Source organism: Capricornis sumatraensis, chromosome X, assembly GCF_032405125.1.
Source record: "Capricornis sumatraensis isolate serow.1 chromosome X, serow.2, whole genome shotgun sequence".
NCBI lineage: Eukaryota > Metazoa > Chordata > Mammalia > Artiodactyla > Bovidae > Capricornis > Capricornis sumatraensis.
This window is the reverse complement of record NC_091092.1, coordinates 120,573,240-120,595,316: the sequence shown is the minus strand read 5'-3', so window position 1 is coordinate 120,595,316 and position 22,077 is coordinate 120,573,240.

Sequence of the window (22,077 nt, the reverse complement as noted above, 5' to 3'; positions counted from 1 at the left end):
AGTCAGCTGTGACCCGCTTGCTCTTTTATTTGTGAATGTGGTTTGGTTTCCTGGTATCCAAAGAATCCTGAAGGAAACTTCTGACAGCTGAATGTACTTTTAAAAAATTATTATTTTTTATTTATTTGACTGTGCCATGTCTTAGTTGTGGCATGCAAACTCTTAGTTGTGACATGTGGGAATTTAGTTCCCTGACCAGGGATCGAACTGGGGCCCCTTGCATTGAGAGTGCAGAGTCTTAGCCACTGGACCACCAGGGAAGTCCCCCTAAATGTATTTTAAAGCACTCTGTTTTGGTCTGGCAGCTTCCCAAATTCTCTGTTATTCTTTTATCCCAAGAATCTTTTTTTTTTCCTTTTTTCTGATGGGGAAACAAGGGAGCTTGAAAAGATCTTGAGAGTGAGAACTTAAGAGTGATGTCTCATGGAAGAGACGGTAACAATTCACACTTGGCTCTATTGAAACCCTCATAAGGCAGGAAGATGGGGGAGAGCACATCTTCAAAAGTAAGATGATCTCCCCAAATGGCTTTACCAACATCTATTGGTAAACTTCTGAAGTAGAAAAGCCTTGACTGTGGAAAGCAGGAGGATTATTTGTGGTGCCAGAGAAGATGAGCAGAGATGATGGCAGGCTTTCAGGCACTGGGCCTAATAAGGAGAGATGCTGAATCTGGGTTAAGTAGCTGCTCATTCCATCACCAGCAGAGTTGCCTTCTGTAGTCAAATGTGTGAACACTTGCTCTAAATCTTGGCGATCCCAAGGTGGTTCCAGTAGCAAAGTCTTCTATAATTAATTGCATGTGTATTGCCATTCACTTGGGAGGCAGGTGATTACTTGCCTGAGCCTTACTCTAAGACATTACAATATCAATAGCACTACTGATTTTAATTAAAACTTCCAAATGTATGCCTGTTGAAATATTCATTATAGCACCCTTGATTGTGAGTGAGAATTCAAAGTCCTCTATGCTTATTTTTCCTATAATAATACTAAGTCCAATTAATAGGAGACAGACTTTGCAGAATATTTTTCTTTCTTTCTAGGTCAGTGAAAAATTTCCATCTGTGCATGCTTTGGTGTGTGTATATGGAGGCGCACTTGGTATTTTTGATGTTATTCAGACTGGACTTTTCCTTTGAACTCTAAAAAGTATTTGTCTATTGTCAAAGCTGGTAGACAAAATAAAATGAGACACATGGGAGAAAAGAGGTAAAAAGGCAGAATGAATAAGCCTTTCATTGCCAGTTAGTTGTATTATAATCTTGGTTTAGTCCAATAGTTCTGTACTCTGTGTAAAATATATTGACCTTTATTATAAAACCTCACCTGGACTTGCTTAACTAAGATATTAATATTTAGAGGAAGGACATCCTCAGAGGTTCAGTGGTTAAGACTCTGCCTTCCAGTGCAGGGGCATGAGTTCTATTCCTGTGGCAGGGGGAGACTAATATCCCACATTGTTGTTGTTCAGTTGCTCAGTTGTGTCTGACTCTTTGCAACCCCATGGACTACAGCATGCCAGGCTTCCCTGTCCTTTACCATCTCCCAGAGCTTGCTCTAACTTGTGTCCATTGAGTCAGTGATGCCATCCAACCATCTCATCCTCTGTCATCCCCTTCTCCTGCCTCAGTCTTTCCCAGCAACAGGGTCTTTTCCAATGTGTCAGTTCTTCGCATCAGGTGGCCAAAGTATTGGAGCTTCAGCTTCAGCATCAATCCTTCCAGGGAATATTCAGAACTGATTTCCTTTAGGATTGACTGGTTTAATCTCCTTGCAGTCCAAGGGACTCTCAAGAGTCTTCTCCAACACTACAGCTCAAAAGCATCAATTCTTTGGTGCTCAGCTTTCTTTATGGTCCAACTCTCACATCTGTACATGACTACTGGAAAAACCATCAGTTCAGTTCAGTCACTCAGTTGTGTCCACCTCTTTGTGACCCCATGTACTGCAGCACGCCAGGCTTCTCTGTCCACCACCAACTTTTGGAGCTTGCTCAAGCTCATGTCCATTGAGTCAGTGATGCCATCCAACCATCTCATCCTCTGTCGTCCCCTTCTCCTGCCTTCTGTCTTTCCCACCATCAGTGTCTTTTCCAATGAGTCACTTTGCATCAAGTCACCAAAGTATTGGAGCTTCAGCTTCAGTCCCTCCAGTGAATATTCAGGACTGATTTCCTTTAGGATTGACTGGTTGGATCTTCTTACAGTCCAAGGGACTCTCAAGAGTCTTCTCCAACACCACAGTTCAAAAGCATCAGTTCTTCAGTGCCCAGCTTTCTTTATAGTCCAACTCTCACATCCATACATGACTACTGGAAAAAACATAGCTTTGACTAGATGAACTGTTGGCAAAGTAACATCTCTGCTTTTTAATATGCTATCTAGGTTGGTCATAGTTTTTCTTCCAAGAGTCTTTCATGGGAAGTGCCTTTTTATGGAAAACCATAGCTTTGACTATACAGATCTTTGTCAGCAAAGTAATATCTCTGCTTTTTATTTTTTTATTTAATTTTTTTGATTTTGCACTCTTTTATTCTACAATAATGCTTTTCTATCTTTCTTTATAAAATGACTACAAGTCACCTCTTAGTAGAATGTCTCTTACTCCTCCCTCATCTTTTTTTTTCTTTTCTTATTTATTTATTTTTTTACTTTACAATACTGTATTGGTTTTGCCATACATTGACATGAATCTGCCACAGGTGTACATGAGTTCCCAACCCTGAACTCCCCTCCCACCACCCTCCCCATATCATCTCTCTGGGTCATCCCAGTGCACCAGCCCCAAGCATCCTGTATCCTGTATCAAACCTATCTGCTTTTTAATACACTGTCTAGGTTTGTCATTGCTTTTCTTCCACAGAGCAAGCATCTTTTAATTTCATGGCTGCAGTCACCATCTGCAGTGATTTTGGAGCCCAAGAAAATAAAGTCTCTCACTGTTTCCATTGTTTCCCCATCTATTTGCCATGAAGTGGTGGGACTGGATGCCATGATCTTAGTTTTTTGAATGTTGAGTTGTAAGTCAGTTTTTCCACTCTTCTCTTTCACCTTCATCAAGAGGCTCTTTAGTTCCTCTTCGCTTTTTGCCATAAGGATGTTGTCATCTGCATATCTGAGGTTATTGGTATTTCTCCAGACAATCTTGATTCCAGCTGTGCTTCACCCACCCCAGGATTTCACATGATGTACTCTGCATATAAGTTAAATAAGCAGGATAACAATATATAGACATACTCCTTTCCCAATATGGAAACAGTTCATTGTTCCATGTCTGATTTTAACTATTGCTTCTTGACCCACATACAGATTTCTCAGGAGGCAGGTAAGGTGGTCTGGTATTGTCATCTTTTTAAGATGCCTCAGGGTATGGCCAAAAAAAAAGCATATTTAAAGGAAATAGAAAGGCAACTAGCATGGCACAAAAAGAGTGGGAAAGCTATGTGGAATGGGAAAACTGTTGATGAGACTGTTTTGGGTTGGGGACATTTTAAGGCCGTTGGTGGTTTATGGACCAAATGTATTGAGTACAAACTGCAAGGGACAGTAGGGACAATCCAGGCTGGCCCCTTCATTGGACAGATTGCATTCCTAACCATCCTCTATGGTAAGTACTATTTGATACACTGGAAGTGAGGAAACCTTCAATAAGGTACACTATCTGATTCAATTTAGCAGTACTTTTTTATTTATTTATTTTTTTTTCTTTTAATTTTTATTTTTACTTTATTTTACTTTACACTACTGTATTGGTTTTGCCATACATTGACATGAATCCACCACGGGTGTACATGCGTTCCCAAACATGAACCCCCCTCCCACCTCCCTCCCCATAACATCTCTCTGGGTCATCACCGTGCACCAGCCCCAAGCATGCTGTATCCTGCGTTGGACATAGACTGGCGATTCGATTCTTACATGATAGTATACCTGTTACAATGCCATTCTCCCAAATCATCCCACCCTCTCCCTCTCCCTCTGAGTCCAAAAGTCTGTTATACACATCTGTGTCTCCTTTGCTGTCCTGCATACAGGGTCGTCATTGCCATCTTTCTAAATTCCATATATATGTGTTAGTATACTGTATTGGTGTTTTTCTTTCTGGCTTACTTCACTCTGTATAATCGGCTCCAGTTTCATCCATCTCATCAGGACTGATTCAAATGAGTTCTTTTTAACGGCTGAGTAATACTCCATTGTGTATATGTACCACAGCTTTCTTATCCATTCATCTGCTGATGGACATCTAGGTTGTTTCCATGTCCTGGCTATTATAAACAGTGCTGCGATGAACATTGGGGTACATGTGTCTCTTTCAATTCTGGTTTCCTCGGTGTGTATGCCCAGCAGTGGGATTGCTGGGTCATAAGGTAGTTCTATTTGCAATTTTTAAGGAATCTCCACACTGTTCTCCATAGTGGCTGTACTAGTTTGCATTCCCACCAACAGTGTAGGAGGGTTCCTTTTTCTCCACACCCTCTCCAGCATTTATTGCTTGCAGATTTTTGGATCGCAGCCATTCTGACTGCTGTACCTCATTGTGGTTTTGATCTGCATTTCTCTAATAATGAGTGATGTTGAGCATCTTTTCATGTGTTTGTTAGCCATCCGTACGCAGTACTTTTTTAAATCTACATTTTCCAGATTTTCCAGACAAAGTGTAGAGAAAAGTGTGTGTGTGTGTGTGTGTGTGTGTGTGTATGCACACACACATGCATGCATGTGTGCATATGTGTAGCTTGTCTGCAGTGTTTATGGCCCTGTATTATTTACTGACATGAGAAATAAGGTACTGAAACTTGGGCAGAAGCTGGTCATTCAATTATTGCTACTGTTTTTGGAGGATGTTGATTTCATTTTGGTTTTCTTCCCCTGAAGCCTTTAATAGAGGGTTTTATTTTTATGGCTGTGAAGGCATTGGTAACTCCATTAGGAACATTCCTAGTGAGACTGAATCATACTCAGAATATAACTTCTTTGCTGGGGAAAAACAATGAAAATTATTGGAATTAAAACAAGATGCTTTCAAAAAACAAAAATATGTGGTTTTATTCAAATGCATATTCAAGGCTTAAGCAGCAACAACTGGAACAGATAGGCTGCAGTATCATTGCAGATTTCTTTATGGGAGAGAAAATCTGGTCTTGATTACTTCAAGTCTATGCAGACTCTGGAGAGTGGTTTCAATTAAAACTTTCCCCCTAGCTTTAGATAAATCTTTTTCTTCTTTATTAAAGTTGGTTTGGGGATGAAACTCTTGAAACCAGAAGGAATCATATCATTAAGAGTTTAGATTCAGTGTGTGGAAAGCAAGGTAAAAAAAATCCAAATTTCCTTTGTAGGTTTCAAGTGAAAGCAATATTTTAGTTATAGTGGTATTTTTAGATAAGATAAACAAATTCCCAGAGCAATGGGACCGAGTTAGAACATCAGAATAGGAGCTCTGACCCCATCTGTAATTTGTTTAATGACTTTGGAGTGAATATCATTCATCTGTTGACTTCAGTCTCTTAACTCAATTGGTGACCTTCTTCTCTCTCTTTCTGCTTTTTTTCTCCCATCTCCTGTGCCAAAATTTCTTTTCACAAAAATGACTTGTTTTCAGCATGGCACTAGGCAGGGAGAAATCCCTTGATCCTCTACTTTGCCCTTCACTTGAACCAAATTTAACTCCCTGTGTTGAAAAATTGCTATTCATCCAGCTGTTTCCCAGTAGATACACTCAACACTGTCTTCAGACAGATTGGAATTTTCACTTCTTTTTGGAAGACTTCAAAGGAGGTGATAATTTACTCTTCCTTTTAAACTCATCCCAACATTCAACAAACTTTCAGTTTTTGTTCTTTTTGTTTTTGAGTTTAATATTTATTTACACTTTAAAGTATGACTTATATACAAAGAGGTGTGCAGATCTTGAGTGCATAATTTGCTGAATTTTGACAAATGCATGCAACTGTGTAATTTATACTCCTAACCAGGATATAGAAATTTCCACCCCCCACCCTGAAATGTTCATCAGTCTTTTCAGTTAATATTCCCTCCACAAAGCAACAACTTTTCCAATTTTTTTCACCATCAGTTTTTTACTCCTATTTAGAATTTCATATAAAAGGACTTATACAGTATAATCTTTTTAGTCCAGCTTCTTTTGCTCAGTATCCATGAGATTCATTCATGGTATTGACTAAATCAAAGGTTTGTTTCTTTTATCACTGAATCATATACTGCTGTATGAAAGTGAAGTAGCTCAGTCGTGTCCGGCTCTTTGGGACCCTGTGGACTGTAGCCTACCAGGCTCTTCCCTCCATGGGATTCTCCAGGCAACATTACTGGAGTGGGTTGCCATTTCCTTCTCTGGGGGATCTTCCCAGCTCAGGGATCGAACCCGGGTCTCCCCCATTGCAGGCAGACTAACCTCTGAGCCACCAGGGATTCCCTATACTGCTGTATAGGTAGATCACAATTTTTAATCCATTTCCTATTGAGATTTGGATTGTTTTCCAGTTTGGGGCTATTCCATATAAAGCTGCTATGAACATTCTTATACAAACTTTACTTCCTTTTCTTTTTTTCTTTTGCTTTTGGTGCATGTTGAAAGACAGTTCCTAAAATAGCTCTCAAAGATCCCCACTTTCTGCTTTTCCTACTCTTGAGTGTCACCTGCATTGATTAACTCAGTCTTAATGAGTAGAATACAGTAGAAGAGATGAGATGCTACTTTTGAGATGGGGTTCTATCTCTCACTCTCCTTTGGCCTGCCAATTTGGGGGAGCCAGCTTTCATGTCATGAGATGGCCCCAGGGAAAGGCCCATGTGAGTCAGTTTGGAAGATGAACTGCTCAGGCCTTGCCAATAGCCACATGAATGAGCTCTGAAGCTGATTCTTTCTGAGTTGAGCCTTGAAATGACTGCAGCCCTGGCTGACACCTTGACTATGACATCATAGGATGCTCTGAGCTTGAACCACCCAGCTAAGATGCTCCTAAATTCCTGACACCAAGAAAATGTGAGATAATAAATGTTTGCTGTTTCCAGTAATTGTTTTCGGGTGATTTCTTACACAGCAGTAGATAGCTAGTACAGTCCACCTGAGTGCCCATGGTGTACTTTTATTTATGCTTTCAGTTTTATTGAGATATAATTGGCCTACAGCTCTGAATAAGTTTAAGGTATACCACAATATGATTTGTCATACATATATTATGAAGTGATTACCACAATAAGTGTATCTCAAGCTATATTTATACACTGAATATTATTTTCTTGTCTGTAATAAAAAAGAATGTGGTATAGAAAAGAGGATGATTTTCAAAAGTGCATGCTAATTAGTTTCATATTAAAGTTAGAATTGAAAATGTTTGAATTCATTTCTTCTTTAAATTTCCCTTTGAAGACATTTCAGTGAATTAAATTTTTACCTATAGAATACAAAGTGAAAGTGAAAGTTGCTCAGTTGTGTCCAGCTCTTTGTGACCCCATGGACTATACTGTCCATGGGATTCTCTAGGCCAGAATACTGGAGTGGGTAGCCTTTCCCTTCTCCAGGGGACCTTCCCAACCCAGGGATCGAACCCACGTCTCCTACATTGCAGGTGAATTCTTTACCAGCTGAGCCACAAGGGAAACCCAAGCATACTAGAGTGGGTAGCCTATCCCTTCTCCGGTGGATATTCCCAACCCAGTAATTAAACCTGAGTCTCCTGCATTGCAGGTGGATTCTTTACCAACTGAGCTATCAGGGAAGCCTGTATAGAATACAAGTAAACTTCAACTTTCAAATATTTGGCTTTTTAACCACCTAAATTTTAGGTATTAGATATTGACCACCTCTCTGTATTTCAATAATTATTAATAAATTAATACTTTTATACGTGAATTGATAAACATTTCAAACTATTGAACAATGACTTGGCTTACTAGGCAGCAGTTTGCATCACACCATCTTCTTTATTTTAAGCAGTTATTTCAATATATTCTTCATTGCAGTTTTGCTACTAGTATTTTTAAATGAGAAGTAAGTTTGAAAAAAAATGCTATTAACATCGGCAAGATGCTTTGGTCTCATAAACTTAGTTTAGACAACAGCAGAATTGTGCTGACAATGGTGATTCTTTTGCCTTAACAGCATGCTCATGGATTTATGCCAGTAGACCAACTAAAGAAAAAGAATACAACTAAAGAAGATAAACAATATGTGAGAAGACTCTGTTCAAGAGACAAAATGTAATTAGTGCTTTTATAATCTTTTTTTTAGTTTTCTGAGAACAGAACATTCCTTAAAAACAGGTTGTAAAATCCAATTGACATGTTCCAGTTCTCATTTTACTTGACCTTGTATGTTAACTGTTTCTCAAAACCATCTCTTGTCTCAACTTCTATTTTTCACATTTCAGTCACTTCTCTTTCTCTTTTTAGTTCATCATCTTCTTTCCTGCTTCTAAATGTTAGAGTTATTTAATGCTAAAATCTCAGTCATTTCCACCTCTAACGCTGTACTCTCCCTTAACAATCTATTGTAAGCTTATGACTTCAAGTTTATCCTCAATACAGATAACTTACAAATCTTAACTGTAGCCTAGAAACCCCCTCTGAAATACAAAGCTTTATTTTGTTCAACTGAATACTTAACATGTGTTTGTTGATGACCCAAAGACACTAAAAACACCTAATGTCCAACCAAACCCAAGTTCCATTCTTTCTTTCAAATCTGTTTTTCTTTTCTAGCTCCTTAACTTCAGTTGTGCAAGCCAGAAATCCAGAGTTGTACTTTATATCTCCCTGTATCAACTCCATAGCCAGTCCTTCCCCAAGTCTTACTGTCCTTCCCCAGTGTCTTCTGAATCTATCCACTTTTTTCCTCCCAGACAGCAATTTGTTTCTCTCCAATTTGTTCTTCACATTGAAACGATGTATTTTCCCCTCAGTAGCAAATGGGATCTGTCATCTCTCTATCTCTCTGGCCAAAACTCTTTAATAATTTTTTAACTCTTTTTGGATAAAGTCAGGAGATTTTGTTATTTGCTTTTTTTAAAACTTTGCCTGCAAGCCCTGTGTTGCATATTTTCTCCATTCCTTCCCAGTCTCCCTTTTCAACTGTTTCTCCCATAATCTCAGCAATCTAGTTTCATGGCACTTTTTTTCTGTCCAAGGATTTTGCATATGATATTCTCTCTGACTGGGACATTCTTTTCTTTCTCCTTTCCAGAGTTAACTCCTTTCCATCTCAGCTTTTTTTCACTCTCTCAGGGAAGTCTTCTGTCTCTTTTCAAAGTTCTCTCTCCTTGACCTTGCACCCAGTGTTTCTCTGCGTTGCTAGATCTTGCTTCTTGTCAGATGCCATCACCATCTCTTCTTTTCATATATGGAGAATTTGAGGTCAGCTACCTGACAATATCTCCAAGCTTATATACCTCCAGCCATTTTTAATACAGTTGTCAGGCATGCCAAAGACTGAAGTGCTGGAGATGAAATGTCATTGTGTATGTTAGTCACTCAGTCGTGTCCGACTCTTTGCAGCCCTATGCACTGTAGTCCACCAGGCTCCTCTGCCCATGGGAGTTTCCAGGCAAGAATACCGGAGTGGGTTGCCATTTCCTTTTCCAGGAGATCTTTCCAACTCAGGGATTAAACCCAGGTCTCCCTTATTGCAGGCAGATTCTTTACTGCCTGATCCACCAAGGAAGCCCCGAAATGCCATTAGTTCTTAGAAAAAGTTCTTAGCAAAATTAAAGATCCCAGAACTACACAATATACCCTCATTAAAAAATAAGGTGTCATTGGAAAAAGATTGTTACCAAGTTCAAGCTTGGTCTGCTCGTTGCAGTTGGCAAATAATCAGGAGATGAGGTGTTGAGGCAAGAATAGTTATTTTATTCAGAAAGCTAAGTGTCCAAGAAGATGGTGTACCAGAGTCCTAGAGTACCACCTAATTGGGATTTGGATGCTAGTTTCTTTCATAGAGCAGAGAGAGGGAGGAGGTGAGGAAGTAAAGGAAAAAGGCCATAAGTCTTACAAAATGTCTCCTGGGTTGGTGAGCTTTGGAGAGGGGATGTGTTCATTTCTTCTTTCTTGCAGCCATTCACAAATGACCAGGGTCAGAATATCTCCCTGTGAGCTAAACAAAGGCACTTTTGTTGTTGTTCAGTTGCCAAGTCATGTATGACTCTTTGCGATCCCGTGGACTGCAGCATGCCAGGCTTCCCTGTCCCTCACCGTCTCCTGGCGTTTGCAAAAGTTCATGTCCATTGAATCGGTGATGCCATCCAACTAAAGGCACTTTACTTTACCGTTTAGGCAGAGGGACAGAGTTCCCTGAGGCAGGCCATTATATATGATTATAGCTCTAGACAGAACCAAAGCAAAGGTTAAAGTGAAAGAAACAGATCAACACGGAATTATCTTTTGTTCTTCTTTGTTACAAGTTGGGTTAATCGTGAATAATTATATGTATGTGAAACACTTCTTTGTAAAAGGTGGATGATATAGGTGCATGTTTAAATCCTAATGATAAAGATCTTGTTAAGAGGAAGAGATGAGCGTAGAGAGGTGGATAGTCTCTGGGGATGAGGTTCCTGAAAATGAGGGAGGGAGTGATGTATCAGATGAAGGTGGCATGGCTGATGTTCTTTTGAAGCAGGAGAAAGGGGTAGAGGTGTACATTTATGGTAGGTTGCTCCATTCAGGTTGGTTGATAACCTCAGCATTTTATGTGAATGATTAAGCATGGCCATCTTTTAGAACTGGAAGAGCAGTGAGGATCAGAGATTTGAAGAGGAGAGGGTTGAAAAGCCTAAACTCAGAGTGGGAATTAAGCTGAGAAACATGAGAGGATTTCTGGTAACTGTGGAGCTTTCAACTCAAGTTATGGTACAGTGTGCTCCACTGTGGGACCTTCTCCAGCAGCACCCAGCTGACCTGGTGCAGGCTTAGAGACAGCAAATGTTCAGTTTCATCCAGATTGGGGGTTTACTTAGATTGATATGAAGAAAGACAGATGGGTGATTAACTATGGAGTATTTACCTGTTTTTCTTTTGAAATGCTAATTGTGATCCTCTTGTCCACTGAAGGAGGAAAATGGAAAAAATCAGAAAGGCTGATGATTGGGAGAAAGCCATAAGGGCAGTGGCTTTGTATTCCAAATGAAAAAATATAATGAATAAAAATTATTTCATTTCCCATCAATGTTTAGAACTATTTCTGTTTATCTGAAACTTTAAAAATTGTTTGTTGTGAATCTCTTGTCAACATACTATAATTTAATTTCCCATCTGTGAAGAATGTTACAGGAAGTCATAAACTAATTCAATAATATTTCATCCAAGGACAGAAAGCCTAACATGCTGCAGTCCATGGGGTTGCAAAGCGTGGAACATGACTTAGCTACTGAATAACAATAACAACAGGCTGTACTTTGCCTTAATTGGCTGATTCCAAGCCTGTATTTGCCCTGATTGGCTGACTGCTACTTTAGGGGTTAGATCTGAATAGATATTAAATTAAGACTTTTAGCCATAGTCTGGGTAAATGTAGCTGGCCTCCAACTTCAGATGTATTTCCAGTGTGGAGTATCCTCAACCTAAATTATAATCAGTCCACATTTCCTTTTGCTAGTGTTGTTTGGGCTCCGTATGAAGTCCTTTCAAGTTTCTTCTCTGTTAACTTCCTAGCTTAAATCTACATGTGTGGAATCTACCACCTAAGGCTCCATTAAAAGCTTTTATGTGACTACATCCTCTTTCCAGACCTGGTTTGCTCCCTTCTGACTTCCTTTTGGGGACTTTAGCCTTATGATTAAGTCCCTCCTCTCCTACGTGTATTTTCTTTCAGGTCTTCCAATTCCCTATTCTAGTTTTCTTTTCAACCCAATTAGAAAGTGCTAAAATTCCAAATGAGAGAACTGTTTAAATAAAATATACATTCATAGGATTTAATAATGTGTTTTAGAGTACTTAACCAGTGTTTATGATATGCCAAAAGAAAAATCAGGTGATAAAATAATGTGTATAATATTGTCTCCATTTTATAAAAATATTATGAATACATGTGTTTTCTTAAAAGCACAAGCATAGTTACCAAATATAATTACTGGGTAATAAGTGTTTTTAGCAAATATTAATGCCTTTTAGCAAATATTCTGGCTCTCTGGGTAGATGGTAGGATTGTACATGGCTTTTTCTTTTGACATTGTGACCACGTGACTTGCTTTGGCCTATGAAATGGGAGTGGAATATATGTGTCACTTCCAAATGGTACTTTAAGAGCTATCTCAAGACTTGTGTTTCTCTCCAGTTGCTACTCTAGTTGCAACTGAGTAGAAGCACTTGCCCAAATGTTGCTTCCATTCGCCTAGTTTCTGAGTGACTGATAAGTGTGGTGCAAACTCTGTAATGGTCATCTAGAGACTTGAGAGATTTTTTGTTACCTCAACATCATCTACCCCATCCTGAATGACTCGATATTCCTTTTATAATTTCCAAAAAGCACAGATAAGCACAAAAGAAGAAAGGAAGACTCCTTCATGATGCTGCACTGTATATGTATCGTCCATTTTCGGAGTAGTTGTGTTTTTGCATAAACTATGCCAATCTGCCTGCTTTTAAAAAAATACTGCAAGTAATTGTGATAACTGTAAGTGATCACAAAAATGAACTGTCTTGTGAAGAACCATATTCCTCTTTTTCTGCCACATGAATCCCTTATCAATATTGACACATCATCAGAAATACTTCGACTCAGGGTTGACTCCAAGCAGATGGAAAAGTAAGTGATCTGAGGCACCCGAAGCCTCTCCTTCCTGTTACCTTCATCTCCCTCTTCTTTGACTTCCATTTTGCTTCTCTACTTATGGCTATTCCTGAAAAAGCTATTGGGTTCCCGTTAGCAGGAGATAAGTACATTTAATGCACTGAGACCTTAAGAATCCTTCATACCTCTCTTAATTATGTCCTTAATTATTTCTATTTCACTTTGAACAATATTGAACTCCTAAAGTACTTCATGATTAAACGAAAGTTTAAAAAAGATGCTTGTGTAGTTCTTGAGTGCACATACAGTCCATTAATAGATTAAATGATAACATTTGTGAGGCTTTGAACCAATCATTTGTGAATATTAACTTAGCTCCACTGAACAGTGAACTCTAGAAGATTAGTAGAAATTTCTTTGGAGACACATATAGAAGACAAAGAGTTTACAGAAACCATTCTATATTATAAACGATTACTGTGAAAGAACAGTGAAAGGATTTTAGTGTTTATTGCATCAATATTTTCTTTTATTTTGCTTTCCTCTAACTCTCTCACCAACCTATTTCTATTCACACATTATGATACATAGGCTTATGTACCCAGTACCCTAAGACTAATGTCAGTTGTAAAAGTATGGCATGGCATTTTACAAAAATTGCAAAACACATATTATGCAAATCCTCCTCAGCATCTTGAACATTAAAAGAATGAAGAATAGTATCTTTCTTTATAAATTCATTTTCTACTGTCAGAGCCAAGACTCATATGACCTTGCAGCTCACAATTAGGATTGCAAAAGAACTCGCTTTGACAGGCAGCCAACTCCATAAGAGAAATAAAAGAGCAATTCTAAAAGTCAAAACCAGGCTGTTAGATGAGGCAGGCCATGAGGAGATGGCTCTTCTTTTGCAAGCAAAACTCATTATTACAGAATGACACCTTTCAGGACTGAAATTTTCAATCCTAGAAAAAATAATAAGGTGAAGTTGCCAAACAAAGATGGGGCTTTCATGCAAATGTCTTTGGTAATTAAAGGGAGGGTGCTAAATGTGCAATATTCCTTCTAAGCAGAATTGTTTCTAAATTCAGGGGTATGTTCACACTGTAGTCTATGAGGCAACAGCTGTTCTTAAGAGGACGCTGTCAATGTTGATAAGTTACTTTTAAAACGAAGTCTGTTTGCTGAGCTCATGTTGTTTGGGAAACTATAAAGAACAAAATCTTTAATGCATTTTTTTTCTTTGAAAAAAAGGGAAAAATCCTATCAATTGCAAGCAAAAGCAGTTTTTGCAAAACCCACAACCTAGAGATCCTAGGGTAGGATCATTTCAATGAGGGAAGGAGGAAATTATAAAGCAGATTGAAACTCTGCATCCTTAATCTGTGGGTAACAGTGTAAACTCTGTAAATGCACCAATTGCATTGTATTAATTTTTTGTTGGGGTGACTTAGTGCAGGACTGAAAGATGTTTTGAATAGCTGCCCTTGTGTTTGTTTTCCAGGACACACGATTTATTGTGGGTCTACTTGTTGAGAGTGATATTCTGGCCAAAACACTCTTGGACATCGTTCTTTATTTCATATGGTAGTTTGGGCATTGTTTAACTACCCAGGTAGAACAAAGCATGTCATCTAGTGTCTGATGGGAAAAAAAGAGGGACTTCCCTGGCACTTCAGTAGTTAAGACTCTGTGCTTCTACTGTAGGAGGCACAAGTTCTATCCCTGGTTGCAGAACTAGGATTGCACATGCTCTGCTGTCAAAAAAAAAAAAAAAAATCAAAGACCAAACAAACAAAAACTCCACATGACCAAGAAACCTCCGTAACAGCTCTGGCCTTAGGGAAAATATGTGAGAAATGATTTTCTCTCTTGACTGTGGTATGCTTCTTCATCCTACTCAATTCTATATTTGTTTAATCTTATTCAAGGGCACAAATCAGGCCAAAGACAGACCCAGTCAATTACATTGTTTTCTTGTAATTTTTGTCCTTTTTAGATACCAGTTTCTTGTCTCATCAGCATGGGGGCCTTTGCTGGGTATAGAATCAGAGTGCTAGAGAATATATATATATATATTTTTTTTAATATAAATTTGTTTATTTTAATTGGAGGCTAATTACTTTACAGTATTGTATTGGTTTTGCCATACAACAACATGAATCAGTTCTAATGAGGTAGAGAGTATATTTTTAAAGTTTACAACTTCTATTAAATACACATTTCTGTCTCTTATTTTTGACTGATGACCTAATCTCTGCTCAGACATTACATTTGGGGACAGTTTTAATTGCTAGAAAATAAATTTTCTCTCCTATTAAACAAAAAATAGTTTTACCTGTAAATTTTTATCATTTGAGCTACACAGGAAGCCCCCAAAATGAAAGTCACTCAGTCATTCTGACTCTTTGTGACCCCCAAGGAATTCTCCAGGCCAGAATACTGGAGTGGGTAGCCTTTCCCTTCTCCAGGGGATCTTCCCAACCCAGAGATCGAACCCAGGTCTCCAAAATTGCAGGTGGATTCTTTACCAGCTGAGCCATTACCTAATAGTTACAGTTTTACCCTCTGCCCTAACAGAATAATCCCACTTGGTTGCATAATTAAGGATTGTGAACTCAAACCTTAACACCTTAACACAGCAAGCATATCAAGAACTCAACTCGTGTTGGAGGCATCTGCCAAGATGGTGAATCAGAAACATAAAAAAGAGGGACTGCCCTGGCAGTCTAGTAGTTAAGACTCTGTGCTTCTGCTATAGGAGGCACAAGTTCTATCCCTGGTTGGAGAACTAAGATCGCACGTGCTGTGCTGTCAAAAAATAAAAATAAAAATCAAAGACCAAACAAACGAAAACTCCATATGACCAAGGGACCTTCATAACAGCTCTGAAAGTAGACCTTTGGTTCTCTTCCATATAAGAAAGAAATAAAATTTATATTTTGAAAAACAATAGTAGCAAAAAAAAAAAAAACTCAACTCAAATTTTGCACTGGAGAGTTAGAGTCTTTTTTCAGAAGAAATGATTTAGGATGTTCAGCTTGAAGATAGTAAGGACTGAGCAAAACGTGATCAATTTTGTGTCACATGTTGGAATGATTATTGGGTAGAAAAGTAATTCAGCTTTTTGAATATGGCCCCAAAAGGCAGAATTGGAGCCAATGGCTGGAAACCAGTGGCATGCAGAGTCTAGATTAACCAAATGATAAACATGGCCTGTTCCTCATTAGGAGAGCATCTCAGATTGAATAGTTGGATTTGGTGACTTCTACAGTGTCAGACTTTATTTTTGGGGGGCTCCAAAGTCACTGCAGATGGTGACTGCAGCCATGAAATTAAAAGACACTCACTCCTTGGAAGAAAAGTTATGACCAACCTAGATAGCATATTCAAAAGCAGAGACATTGCTTTGCCAACAAAGGTCCGTCTAGTCAAGGCTATGGTTTTTCCAGTGGTCATGTATGGATGTGAGAGTTGGACTGTGAAGAAAGCTGAGTGCCAAAGAATTGATGCGTTTGAACTGTGGTGTTTGGAGAAGACTCTTGACAGTCCCTTGGACTGCAAGGAGATCCAACCAGTCCATTCTAAAGGAGATCAGCCCTGGGATTTCTTTGGAAGGAATGATGCTAAAGCTGAAACCCCAGTACTTTGGCCACCTCATACAAAGAGTTGACTCATTGGAAAAGACTCTGATGCTGGGAGGGATTGGGGGCAGGAGGAGAAGGGGACGACAGAGGATGAGATGGCTGGATGGCATCACTGACTCGATGGATGTGAGTTTGAGTGAACTCTGGGAGTTGGTGATGGACCGGGAGGCCTGGCATGCTGTGATTCATGGGGTCGCAAAGAGTCAGACACGACTGAGCGACTGAACTGAACTGAACTGAAGGAGCTATGGGCTTCCCTGGTGGCTTAGATGGTAAAGAATCTGCTTGCAATGCAGGAGACCCTGGTTTGATCCTTGGGTTGGGAAGATCCCTTGGAGAAGGGAATGGCAACCCATTCCACTATTCTTGCCTGGAGAATCCCATGGAGCCTGGCAGGCTACTGTCCATGAGGTCACAAAGAGTCAGACATGACTGAGTGACTATCAGATCACAAGGAGCTATGGAACTGTTACAAATCTAACAGGAATATTAAAAATAGTAATATATTTAGAAGATATATAATATTGTGTAGCTATGAAATATGAGGTGGGAGTATAATGGAGAATTGTTAGAGGAGGCTGAGAGAAGAAAAATAATTTGGTAAATTTAAGATAGATGATCTGGCTCATGAAAGTTAATATAATAGTAATTTTTTTTTTAAAAATCTGTTTTATCATGATATAATTTATGTAAGATAAATAGACCAACTTTGTTTACATGGTGAGGAGTTTTGACAGATTTAGGCATTTATGTATCCATCCCCACAAAATACAGGAGATTTCTACACTTGCCCCCAGAAGTTCCTTTGTTCTCTTTCCCGTTCAAATCTCACTTCAGGCCAGGACTATGTTTTTGAGATCTTCACGTATTTCTGTGTACAGAAATACTGGAGTGGGTAGCCTCCATTCCCTTTTTGGGTGGAGGCCATGTGACCTGCGGGATCTTCCCCAACCAGGGATTGAACCAGGCCCTGCAGTGAAAGTGCTGAATCTTAACCACTTGTCCACCAGGGAATTCCCACAATAGTTTATTCCATTTTATTGCTGAATAGTATTCCATTGTATGGATATACTGTAACTTGTTTATCCATTCATCATTTGATGGGCATTTACATTGTATCCAGCTTTTGGCTATTGTGAGCAAAACTACTGTGAACATTCAGGTCCGAATATTCTTGTGGATGTATGTTTTCGTTTCTCTTGGGTAAATACTTAGAAGTTGAATTTTTGAGTCATAGAGAAAGTTATGTTTAACTTTATAAGAAAACGCCAAACTAATTTCCAAAGTAGTTGTTCAGTTCAGTTAAGTTGCTCAGTTGTGTCCGACTTTTTACGATCCCATGGACTTCCCATGCCAGGCTTCCATCACCAACTCCTGGAGCTTACTCAAACTCATGTCCATTGAGTCGGTGATGCCATCCAACCATCTCATCCTCTGTTGTCCCCTTCTCCTTCCACCTTCAATCTTTCAGCATCAGAGTCTTTTCCAGTGAGTCAGTTCTTCACATCATGTGGCCAAAGTATTGGAGTTTTCAGCTCCAGTATCAGTCCTTCCAATGAATATTCAGGACTGATTTCCTTTAGGATGGACTGGTTGGATCTCCTTGCAGTCGAAGGGACTCTCAAGAGTCTCCTCCAACACCACAGTTCAAAAGCATCAATTTTTTGGGGCTCAGCTTTCTTTTTAGTCCAACTCTCCATACTGGAAAATCCATAGCTTTGACTAGAGGGACCTTTGAAGGCAAAGTAATGTCTCTGCTTTTTAATATGCCATCTAGGTTGGTCATAACTTTTCTTCCAAGGAGCAAGCGTCTTTTAATTTCATGGCTGCAATCACCATCTGCAGTGATTTTGGAGCCCAGAAAAATAAAGTCAGCCACTATTTCCATTGTTTCCCCATCTATTTGCCATGAAGTGATGGGACCAGATGCCATGATCTTCGTTTTCTGAATGTTGAGTTTTAAGCTAACTTTTTCACTCTCTTCTTTCACTTTCATCAAGAGGCTCTTTAGCTCTTCTTCGCTTTCTGCCATAAGTGTGGTGTCATCTGCATATCTGAGGTTATTGATATTTCTCCCAGCAATCTTGATTCCAGCTTGTGCTTCATCCAGTCCAGCATTTCTCATGATGTACTCTGCACATAAGTTAAATAAGCAGATTGAGAATATACAGCCTTGATGTACTCCTTTCCAGATATGGAACCAGTTTGTTGTTCCATGTCCAGTTCTAACTGTTGCTTCTTGACATGCGTACAGATTTCTCAGGAGGCAGGTCAGGTACCAATGTATATACCCAGCAGTAGTATAGGAGAGTCCAGTTCTCTCACATACCTGCCAACATATGGTATGGTCAGTCTTCTTAATTCCAACCATTCTAAGGGGTATGAAGTGGTATATTACTATGGCTTTAGTCGGCATTTCTCCACTGAATAATGATCTGAATCTTTCCTTGTTGGCTATTTGTATATATTCTTTCATGAAGGTGGACCCGCCTTTTCTAAGGTAACTGCCAGATATAACAGTGGTAGGGTATTTTTATATCTAGAGCAGGGCTAGGAGACTTTTTCTGTAAAGGATCAGATGGCAATTATGAGTTCCATATGTGCTGTGTGCTAAGTCACTTCAGTCATGTCTAACTCTTTGTGACCCCATGAACTATAGCCCTCCAGGCTCCTCTGTCCCTGAAGTTCTCCAGGCAAGAATACTGGAATGGGTTGCCTCGCCGTCCTCCAGGGGATCTTTCCAACCCAAGGGTGGAATCTGCATCTCTTATTTCTCTGCATTGGCAGGCAGGTTCTTTACCACTAGCGCCACCTGGGTATTCTTGCAGATCCTCAGCTCGGATATGGTAACATGAAAGCAGCCATAGACTGTACACTCGTGTGTTCTGATAAAGCTTTATTTACAAAAAAAACAAAACAAAACAAGACAACCAAACAAACCAGATGACGGGTCAGGTTTGGCTGAACCCTGGTCTAGAGGAATGGTATAAGTCCATTTTGTGGGAAATAGTTCCCCTGCGTATACCACCTTTTTCAGAAGTTAAAGACAGCCTTGAGTGGAGATGCTCCTCTGAATTTAACTCTGCTAAGCAAATGAGAATTGGTAATGGTGAGAGCTAAGGAAAAGAGGGCTGGACATATTCATAATGGCCTTCATATATCCTGAATAATTTTTAAAAGTGTTAGTTATAAAAAGGCAATGTTTATAGGCTGGAAGAATTAGCATCATCACCAGTAAGTCCTTCTGAGAACAGTCCAGAGGAGTGTGGGTAGCTTTGTCTTTCAGCATTCTGGTGCCAATATGTACTACAGTGAAAGATTTTTGCTCCAGTGTTCAGGTCATATACACGAGAACTTGGTCTCAGGAGTGATAAGTTGTTGTTAACTTTTTGATGATTCATTTACAGCATCTCTTATAAACTTTGAATCTTGCTAATAGTGAGTTGGGGTCTGAAATGTTCATCCCAAGAAGAATCTAGTTATACCTAAATCAGGGTTTGGTAGAAGAGGAGACATTTTTCTCTAGGTAGAAAGAAGATCTATTTGATTTCACTTATCCTTCCAGAGATAGACCATGTTTGGCAATCCAAAAAAGAGGGGATATAGGTATATGTACAGCTGATTGACTTTGCTGTACAGCAGAAACTAACACAACATTGTAAAGCAATGATACTCCAATAAAAATTTTTGAAAAAAGGAGGCCATGTTTTTCCTAGTTGACTCCTAATAGCTTTTCTCTTATCCATTTAATAGTTTCAACTTTTTAAAAAGCAAATACAAAGTTTAGATAGAAAAGCCAATAATGTAAAGATGTATGGTCATATAAACAGATTTTACGATAAGCTTAAATGACCCCCAGGAAAATGGAAGCCAAACAATTTTATCTACTCAGACATTTTCAGTGTCTGAAAATCCTGAAATTTCTCCACTGGCTGGCCACACGCCTGCCTATTTGGCCATCCTTTAGTCCCGCCTGCCAGGCTCACCACTTTCCTTCTGTAAGGTTTAGAGAATGCTGTTATTTGCTGGCAGAAGATGCTTCCAGATAGTCCTCTTTCCCTCTGCAACTCCATGATCATTCTTCTCAATTTAGAATTTTTGTCAAGTACTTACTATGTGACCAGCTCTGTATCAGATTCTGTGGGGTATACAAAGATAATAAAACACTTGATTGCTATTTTCCCAGTCTTTAAAATCTCACCAAATATGAAACAAAGCAAAGTTTTATCTGTTAATTTTCTTGTATATATTGATTAATTTCCTTTAGGCTTGTAATTTTCTTGGCCTCAGAAGATCTTGAAAGTTTTGTTAGAATTTTGTGTTTGACTCACTTATCTATCATGATTAATTTTCTTTTTTCAGTAATCAGAGAAGGTTAGAGACCATGGTCATCTTCAAGGTGGGGACATATCATTTATATCTTTATTCACAAAAAACATGATGCATAGTATATCTCAAGATAAATTTCTTGAATTAACCTGAATTGGCAGAGAAAATAGACTTGTCTTGGGTGAAATTTTGGCTTTGTGCTGTTCTCAGTTACTTAGTCGTGTCCACTTCTTTGTGACCCCATGGACTGTAGCCCGCCAGGCTCCTCTGTCCATAGGATTCTCCAGGCAAGAATACTGGAGCGGGCTGCCATTTCCTCCTCCAAGGGATCTTCCCAACCCAGGGATTGAACCCTTGTCTCTTACATCTCTTGCATTAGCAGGTAGATTCTTTACCACAGTAACTGATTCATTAGGTAAAAGAGGGGAAGCATATTTAAAATACCTATAGTTTTTCACGTGTAATAAATCTAGTGGTAAAGCACTTTAGGAATTGTTACCTACCAAAATATTTTGAATGATTTAAGGAATTAGAAGAGAGTAGCCAAAGTACTAAATATAGAGATCATGAACACAAATATTGATAGAATATGTAGAGATGGTTAGAATTTAGTCAGAAAATGATGTATTCAGGTAGAGAAAAAGAGGATGAGACAAAATGAAATCCTTCATCACATATACCAGCCTGTGAGGAACAGAGCCAATGGCTAGTTTTAGGTGCCAGACCCAGAATTAGCCTCTGCTTAGCTTGAACACATGAACAGATTAGAATATCTCGTGAATATTCTGAGTAAGACTTCTTTAAATTTATTGCAACTGACCTTCAGAATTCTGGCATTTTCCTTTTATTCTTGCCACTTTGACTCTGAACATTTCAGTTCATAAAGTAGATTTTGCCACATGTTACCTATGGATTCTAGGTTAAAAAATAAATCAGAAATCATCTCAGACTTACAGGTGTGCCTGTTTATTCCTTGAGGACATTAGTAACTCAGAGAATGGAAGCCTTCCTTGTCCATTCCAGTCTCCTCCCACTCCATCAACCCCCAGCTACTTTAACTGAGGCTAGGAGGGTAAGGGAGAAGGTGTGTGCTCCCTCTTCCTTTCTCATCCTCACCCTGCTTATTCATCTCTGAACTCCTGCATCAGAGGAAAAGGTATACATTTTGCTCAACACATTTATTTATTCATTTTCTCTTTCAGGTTGTTGGTTTGACATTGGCATTTCAATATACTCTATTTTGCCTTGGTGTATAGAACGTAGAGAATCTTTTTCATTATGTTTGGCTCTTCCATCTCTACCTGGGAGGTCAGTGTGGTTATAATGCAGATACATACACACGGGATAATGCTAA